We start from the raw sequence: 8,238 nt of genomic DNA on the forward strand, positions 1-8,238 counted from the left end.
CTGACGGCCATTTCCCCCAGTCCTGGAGTTAGCACCTTCCCCACCCCACCCCATGGTGGCTCACTCTCCCCTTGGTGTCGTCTGGTGACTGGGTGGACTTTAGCCTCCTGAACCCATTCTGGAAGGATCAGGACAGGGCAGAGGTCATTCACAGAGGGGAGGGTGTGATCAACTCTTAAGAACACCATTGCCTCCACTCTTTGTTGGAGCTCAGTTCCAGGTCTAATCAAGCGTGGCTTCCTGGTGCGGTCACCACCTTCACTCACCAGGAGGCCTTTGTGTCCACAACGTGCAGGAGACACGTGAAGGGCCTTTGTGTCCCACGTGCAGCCTGGTCACTCCTGGGATATGCTCTGCTCACAGCACACCCCGTGGTCCATCAGACTTCACTCATAAAAAGGAAGTGTAAGGATGAACTATTTCATAGTTAAGAATTTCAAGATCATGACAGTGTTGAACAAAGCACGTGGGCACAGGTACAAGGCCTGAGCATTAGAGAAGCCGCTGTGTGGGCTTTGAGGACCCTCTGTGTGTTGTGGGGGGTGAGATGGGGGCTAGACAGGAGTTTCCTGCACACGCAGCTCAAGGGTCTGTTGTTGGCAGGGTGCATGACTGTCGTCACTGCCTATCTCTGTTGAGGGGCTCTGGGGCTGCCCAGCTCAGCAGGAATGGCAGTGGTGGGAAGGGAGGTGGCCCTCCCTTAGCATCCCTGACCTCACACGTCCTCATCAGGGCAGCCAAGTGCCTAAACAGCCCCTTCCTCGTCTAGCTCTGAGACCTGGAAGGTGTAGGGGCTGAAGTTGACACAGAAAACAAAATTCTGTAAAGCAATTATCATTAAATTAAAAGATTTTAAAAAATGTTAAAGAAAAAAACACAAAGAATAGCAATGGCAGGGCTTGTACTCTCAGCCAGCCTCTGCCAGATTCTGCCTGTGCTTATGCAACAGACCAAAACACTGGTGCCCCCACCCTGTATCACAGATGAGAATAGAGACACAGAGAGGTTGAGCATCTTACCCCAGGTCACACAGCTGCTGAGGGCAGGGCTGAGAACTGGACCCCTGTAATCGAATCTGGAATCCAGATGTGTGATGACCCAGAGGGAGCAGCAAAGACAGAGTGAGGGAGACCAGATGGCCCAGGCTGAGTGGGGCACACACACATGCACACACACACATGCATGTGGCCTTCACTTTGACGCTACAGAAGTCAGAGGAAGACAGAGGAGAGGAGAGGCCAGGAGAGGCCAAAGGAGGGTCGAGGTCTATAAGGAGGAGAGGCCACACTTCCCAGGAGGCCAGGGTTTTCTCTTCCCTGATGAGTCTGTCTCAAACCCTAGATTCTTCTCCCTGGACTGAGGAACTGACTGTCGAGTGACCTGACTGAGATGGCTCCAGAATTATGCCTTCCCAGGGGTTTAGTTACCACTGGACCCCACTGCTGTCAGTAATAAAGGGGAAATGAGTATGTCGTATGGGCTTCAGATTTGTTTGGAGACAAAGTTTATTAGAAGAGGAGTACAAAAAACCATGAAGGCAATGGGCATGAACATCTCCAGAACACTTAAGAAACCCTCTGCTGTTTATCTACCTCCTCTCCTGTCATGAAAATGGAAGGTCTATTTAATTCTGTGCTTATCATCACACTCTTTCTTTAAAATATTTATGTATTCTGCTGTGTTGTGTCTTAGTTGCAGCATGTGGGAGCTAGTTCCCCAATCAGGTGTTGAACATGGGTCTCTGCATTGGAGTCTTAGCCACTGGACCACCTGGGAAGTCTCTCCTCATACTTTTGGGGACTGTAATGGATCATAGACCTCCTCTGAGGCCCCCTTAGAGCTGAGGCATGGGGTGGCTGCAGTAATCCTCCTGTGCTTAAGATGTGTTGGTCATGACTCATTCACACTCCCTGAAAACATAGGGCTACTCCCCTCTGGTGTGTGTCCTCTGGTGTGTGATGAGCTGGGACTTCTGACTGAAGCTTTGCCCACACTCCCTGAAAACATAGGGCTTCTCCCCTGTGTGTGTCCTCTGTTGTCTGATGAGAACTGAGTTCTGACTGAAGCTTTGCCCACACGCCCTGCAACCATAGGACTTCTCTCCTGCGTGTGTCCTCTGGTGTGTGATGAGATAGGAGTTCTGACTGAAGCTTTGCCCACACTCTCTGTAAACATAGGGCTTCTCCCCTGTGTGTGTCCTCTGGAGTCTGATGAGACTTGACTTCACACTGAAGCTTTGCCCACACTCCCTGCAAACATAGGACTGCTCCCTTGTGTGTGCCCCCTCGTGTGTGATGAGACTTGACCTATCCTTGGAGACTTGCCCACACTCTTCGTACTTTACTTTTATAATTCCTGAGACCCCTGTCCCCATAAATAATTTACCTATGTCCTCTGGATTTAGTTTCTGGCTTGTACTGGGCTCTTCTGTCATTCTCTAATGCGTCTCAGAACCCCTCATTTGTCCTTTGGGTGAGTAGGAAGAGGCCATTGAAATCCTCACAGACATGCTTTTCAGCAACCATGGGGGTCTTTCCTTAGCCTTGCAACCCTCCAGTTTGTCACTCGGGCTGTGTGGATCAGAATATCACTGCTGCTCATTTTTATTGCCTGGGCAGGGATCCTCTGGTTGGAGGTGGTCTCTTGCAGATGGTCTCAGGAGGATCTGAGAGGGGTGATTGTGTTGGACATGCTGGCTGAGGAATTTCTGACTGGAGAAGGCAGGGGAGCAGGAGGCACATGGGTGGATCTTGGGCTTCAGTTCTGCTGAGAGAGGAAGCTTTTGGTCAGGTAGTTGGTTTGCCATGGTAAGGCCTGCCCCACTAATCATCTTAGTGTTGACAGTACACAATTTTTCTCCCATCAAGTGTCTCTTACAGTCCACTGTTCCATTCCATTCTTATTCTCTACATCTACAGAAATCCAGGAAGCTTGTGCCAAGGACCTTTTCTACATATCACCCAGATAGGGACCATCCAGCAACATCAGAGGCAGCGCCTCTCCTGATAGAGTTGGATCTGCAGGGACCTTTCCCTGCATGTAAGTATCTGAAAAGTCATGTCACAGTGGTCACAGGTATTTTATCCCAAGAGATAAGACTCTTGATGACATAGGTGGAATCTTCCTGAGCAGCTCCCTGTGAGGGGAAAGGGTCTATTAAGTTAGGTGTGCCTGGCCTGGAGCTCTCTGCATATGGGAGGCAGCATAGGGGCTGGTTAGAGCAGGTATGAGTAAAGCTGTCTTTGAGGCTCCTTGTTCAAAGAGCAGCCTTTCAAAGAAACCACTCTGCAGGAAGTGGGTTTCAGACTAGACGAGACCAAGAGGCCCAGGTCCCACTGACTACAGGTCTCTGGCTCCTGCTGCCCCAATTGGTTCACAAATTGCTTCTCTCTCAGTTTTCCATAAATCGTAAAGACATGTCCTTTCTCAAGCCTCACCAATATTCATACCTCATTTATTTCACTCAGTCTTAGTCCATTTAACATGTACTAGGAAGTCCTGTTTAGAAATACATCTCCAGCCAGACTCTTCACACCCTCACTCTCGTGCATCTTCAGCCAGCCCACTCTCCCCTCATGTCTGGCAATGAACTGACCTCTGAGGGGACTCCCTGCTGCTCTCTCTTCCCAAAAAATGAGCCGAAACACCATCTTAGCACAGAGAACATGCCACTTGTAGCTGAAAGCCGCATGGTTGTTCTGTGTCACCCAGGAAGACCCCCTGGGGCCTGCACGTGGACACAGGCCCTGAGGCTTCTGTGTTCTATCCAGCCTCCTTCCTCTCCCTTTGTGCTTCCTCCTGCGACCACTGGCATGGCCTCTCTTCCTTGCCCTGGGGATGCAGCACTAGGTGCTCTCATGCCTGGAATCCTTTCCCACAGGTGTTATTTCTGCAGAGACCCTACCCCACCATCCTCTGCCATACTCAACCCTCTGCTCATGCTGATCCGAGGCTCTTTTCCTGCACTGGTTTTCCTCAGAGCATTAACCCCTGTCTGGTATGAAGCCCATGCTGCCCCAAGGCAGTGGGTCTGTCTGTTTCAGTGCATGGAGCCCTGTCTGGCACACAGTATGAACTCACATGACAATGAACTGAAACAGTAACTGAATGCAAATCACTAGACACATGTCACTTAGAAATGTGGAGGAAATGAGGAAGAAACGGGTAAAGATGAGAGAGCTGGCTGGTGCTAGAAAACTTACTTTTTGGTACTAAGCCTTTCAGCAGAAGGTGATGTTACAGATTTTTTGCATGAAATAGTGAAAATTAGAACTAGCATTTTTAATATAAAATTTTTTCTTAACAGTCATATGATGAATCGCATTCTGAGGCATTTTAATTGTGACTTGACTGACTTTAGACTGGATTGGACTCTGCTTCAGAATTGGACCAGGGAAGCTCCCCAGGATGGGGTGGGGCACTGGAGGAGGGGTGGCGCTCACATCTCCCGGCCGTAAACTCGCTCTTCCCTCTGTTGTCCCACTTGATGCCGAGTTCCACGGCATACTCGTCCCCGTACCAGACCAGCAGCTGGTCTGACCACCTGGCAGCAGCCTGGCCTGACCACCTGGCATATTCGGTAGAAGATCTGCCTGTGATACTGCAAGGCCACCAGGTTCTGCTCCTTATTGTCCTGGGCACACTTCACACACCTGGGGTCAGGGCCGGGAAGGGGAACAAAACCACAGGTGACGAGTCCGCTCCACTGTCGGACCATGCCCAGCTCCTTGCATTCAGGGTCTGAGGATGCCATGGCTCCCACCACCCTACATGGGGGCCTTCTGTTCACACCTTTGACCATGTCGTGTGAATTCCTATTTCCAGATCCTGTTTACAGTCCTCTTCCTGGCTGGAATGCTTTTCTCTCCTTACTTAATTAGCCATTTTATAGAGCCCAGTTCCAGATTTGTCTCCACCGGGACTGTGCATAAGACTGGTGAACTCTAGCTCCTCTTAACTCTGATTTAAGTTCTCTTTCATTCCACAGGACATGGTGCTCCTAGGCTAGCATGCAACCTTCAGCACTGACCTCAGCCTGCCTTCTCTCCTGAGGCTTTTCTCCAATCTCCCCACATGTATCCAGGGTCCTATCACTTGCCCAGCCCCTACTATGGAAACTTGGATAGTGCTCTGACATAGCTTGAGACACACAACAGTAATAGTTTATTCACTTTCTGCCTGCCCTGATGAAAGGAGAGGCACTCAGAGAACAGCCGTGTTCATGGCCATCCTGCCTCTCATTCCTTCCCAGGCCTCAGGGCCCACTTCTCACTGGAACCGAGCCTGGGGAGGTTGTTGCCCACATGGACTCAAGGTCTCCTGTGTTAGGTTATTCTGGTGCTGTGCAGTTATTCAAAAATAGAAAAATTAAGCTTACTATTCCTAAAATCAATTGGTTAATGTCTGTCTTCAGTATATTCTCCAAAAGGACATGGGTTGTGTGATCTGCTTCAGTAATAGTGTTCACTGTCTAAACTGGGACATAAAGTGCTTGGTAAGTGTCAATTAAGTGAGTTAAAGTGTCCTTGGTGAATCTAGACTCCTCAAGTTGTTTTCAAGTACCTCAGTTTTGTTGAGCATATTGACTTATATTTTGAGAGCACATGAAATATTTTTCTTTCTTTCTTTCTAATGTCTTTTGAAATGAAAGAGCATGATATGGAGGGAAAAGAGGAAAGAAGATGTGAAAGCTATTGAGGGAGATGGGTTGAGAAGAAAAGGTGTATGGGCTTGTGGGAGGAGCAACGTCTACAAACTGCAGACTTACTGCACTCACCTCATCCAGTTGGCCAAAGACATGTATTTTCCATCCACATACTCAAAACTGTTTCTCCCTTTGGTGATCTGAGTGTCAGAAGAGATACAAGCTTTCTTCTCTCTTTGATTTTTTTTTTTGGTAGGAAGTAATAGAAGAGCTATGTCCCTCAGCTGTCATTGGTGCTCTTCAGCCTGCTTGGATTCAGCTGCCAGTTGGACCACATGGTAAGCTCCTTAATTATCATTCCAAGTCTGAGTCTGTTGGCACATTGGAGGCAAGGGCTCCACAAATGAGGAGCCACTTCTGTATGCCTGTACCACTCTCTCCCACCTCTCCTCCGATCTTTAGATAGAAGTCCTGTCTAACTGTACCACTGTCTCCCACCTTCCTCTGATCTTTAGATAGAAGATCTGTGTTCATGCCCAGTGCACACAGTACACAGGGCTGACTGTGTCATTGCCAACTGTGTCATTACCATCCATTTGCTCAAATGTAAAAATGAAGTACCCCCACTACCACCACACACAAGGAATTAGAGGCCGGAGGACAGGGAAAGAGTGTTATTTCTCACCAGCCAGGAGTCTCCACTGTGGGCGGCCTCTTCATCGTCTGTGGTCTGGCCCTCGTAGGGGGCCAAAGTGCAGGCCCAGCGGCAGATCGGACACCTCGTTCCACACTCCAAGCCTAGCCTCAGGGATGCCCGACAGTCTGATACTTAACCCAGGGGGCAGAGTGAGGGCGGAGCAGTTGGCATGCCCTTTTCCCACTACAGAGTCCTTTACAAAGGTTGGGGGCACTTGGGCAGCACAGTTGTTCATGAAGAAATTCTGACACTCCTCCCAATCTGGAGGTGAGAGCAACAGGGATAAGGGGAGGTATAGTGATCTTGCTGGTCATAAAGACCTTCAGAAAGAACTGGGGCACTCACGGCGTTTGGCCTCAATCCTGTACCCCAAGTCACAGAGGAAGGGGATGGTTAGGGGACCAAATGGTGAGGTGAAGTTATTGTACCAAGGCTTCATAATTTCTCAGTGATAGGGCCAGTGGGGTCACTCACAGAGGTAGTTGTCATTCTGGGGCTCGCTGACCACTTGGTACACATGGCCCTTTCTTTCTCATAGACTGTACCTCTTCACTTCAGTCTCCTTTCTTCTGAGTCCTAAGATGGAGTACAGAAGCTAAGCAAGGCTGGTGGGGTCTGGAGAGTTAGTCCCTGTTTTATAAGAAAGTGTGAGATCTCCTACTTGTCCATTTATACACTTTGTCAAAACTTTTTTTACATTTATTTCTCACACTTTTCCTTTTGTATTTTCATGTTTTAATGTTACATTATTTATTTATTGGCCATGCTGCATGGCTTGTGGGATTTTACTTCCCTGACCAGGAATGGAACCCACACCTCCTACAGTGGAAGCGTGGAGTCTTAACCACTTAAGCACCAGGAAGTCCCTTCTCTATACTGTTTCTTTTTCCTTTAACTACTGGTTCAGGAGACTGAGGCTCCACACTGACTACAGATACCCAGTTCAGTGTTAGCTTCCTGCACTTCCCATTAGCAGGTTTAACTTTCCAACCTTCTTACTTAGGAAATAGTTCTCAGAAAATATATGTTAAGGGCACATAACACGTAAGACATTGAGCATAGGTCTGGGCACAAACACTGACAAAGTGTGGTGCCTATTATCACAGATGGATTTATTGAACTACTTGTATGTGTCAGCAGTTTTGCATTTAATGTAAAGCTTTCAAACACTGTATGAGCTGTGTATCCTTATCTTCCCTTTACATGTTAGCAAGGAGAACCTCAGAAAATATATAAGATTTTTCCAGGGCCCCACTGCTAACTTCATGTCTCAGATCAGTCCACCTTAAACCCATGCTTACCCAAAGTCCATGCCACATACCTAGGCCATACTTATTAGCTTTTTTACAGGGATCAGAAGAACTAATAATAGGAACTCCCCCAATTTTCTCTTACTGACTTTTTGTTTAGTGTGCTATCCAGAGGTCCTTGCTTCTCTGAAAGAGGGCACTGGTTTCTGAGCCTGCTTGGAACCACTTGTCTTCAGCAATTTTTTTGTTCCCGGCAATTTCTTCAAACTGGATACCTTACTTAATGGTCCCCTGGACATTCCTTTCCATGTGAGTAAAAGACAACATGCATTTCTTTAGTTCTTTAGGACTGTATGAAGTGTTTTCACGTGCATGACTTCAGTTTAAACTTTGACAATTCTTGGAAATACCTGGTGGAGGAGAATCTGAATACTGGAGTGTGAAAAAAGGACTTAAGTGGGTAGTGAATCAAAACTAGAATTCATATCTTAAGGTTTTTTCCCTTCAACTTTCTGCATAAAAGTGAAAGCAAGCCAGGGAGAATAGCTGGAGGTCAGGGAAAGAAGTGGGTAAGGGCTCATAGAGAAAGCCTTGGGGGGGTGGTTCTCTTAATTATTGGACCTTTGATGGATGAGGAAATTTGAAAA

General features: G+C 47.9%; 1 pseudogene; it reads right to left on the minus strand.

The window, feature by feature from the left end:
* Window positions 1–1,897: 1,897 nt before the first annotated feature.
* LOC102172798 lies at window positions 1,898–7,890 on the minus strand (annotated as a pseudogene).
* Window positions 7,891–8,238: the final 348 nt, after the last annotated feature.

Source organism: Capra hircus, unplaced genomic scaffold, assembly GCF_001704415.2.
Source record: "Capra hircus breed San Clemente unplaced genomic scaffold, ASM170441v1, whole genome shotgun sequence".
Taxonomy (NCBI): domain Eukaryota; kingdom Metazoa; phylum Chordata; class Mammalia; order Artiodactyla; family Bovidae; genus Capra; species Capra hircus.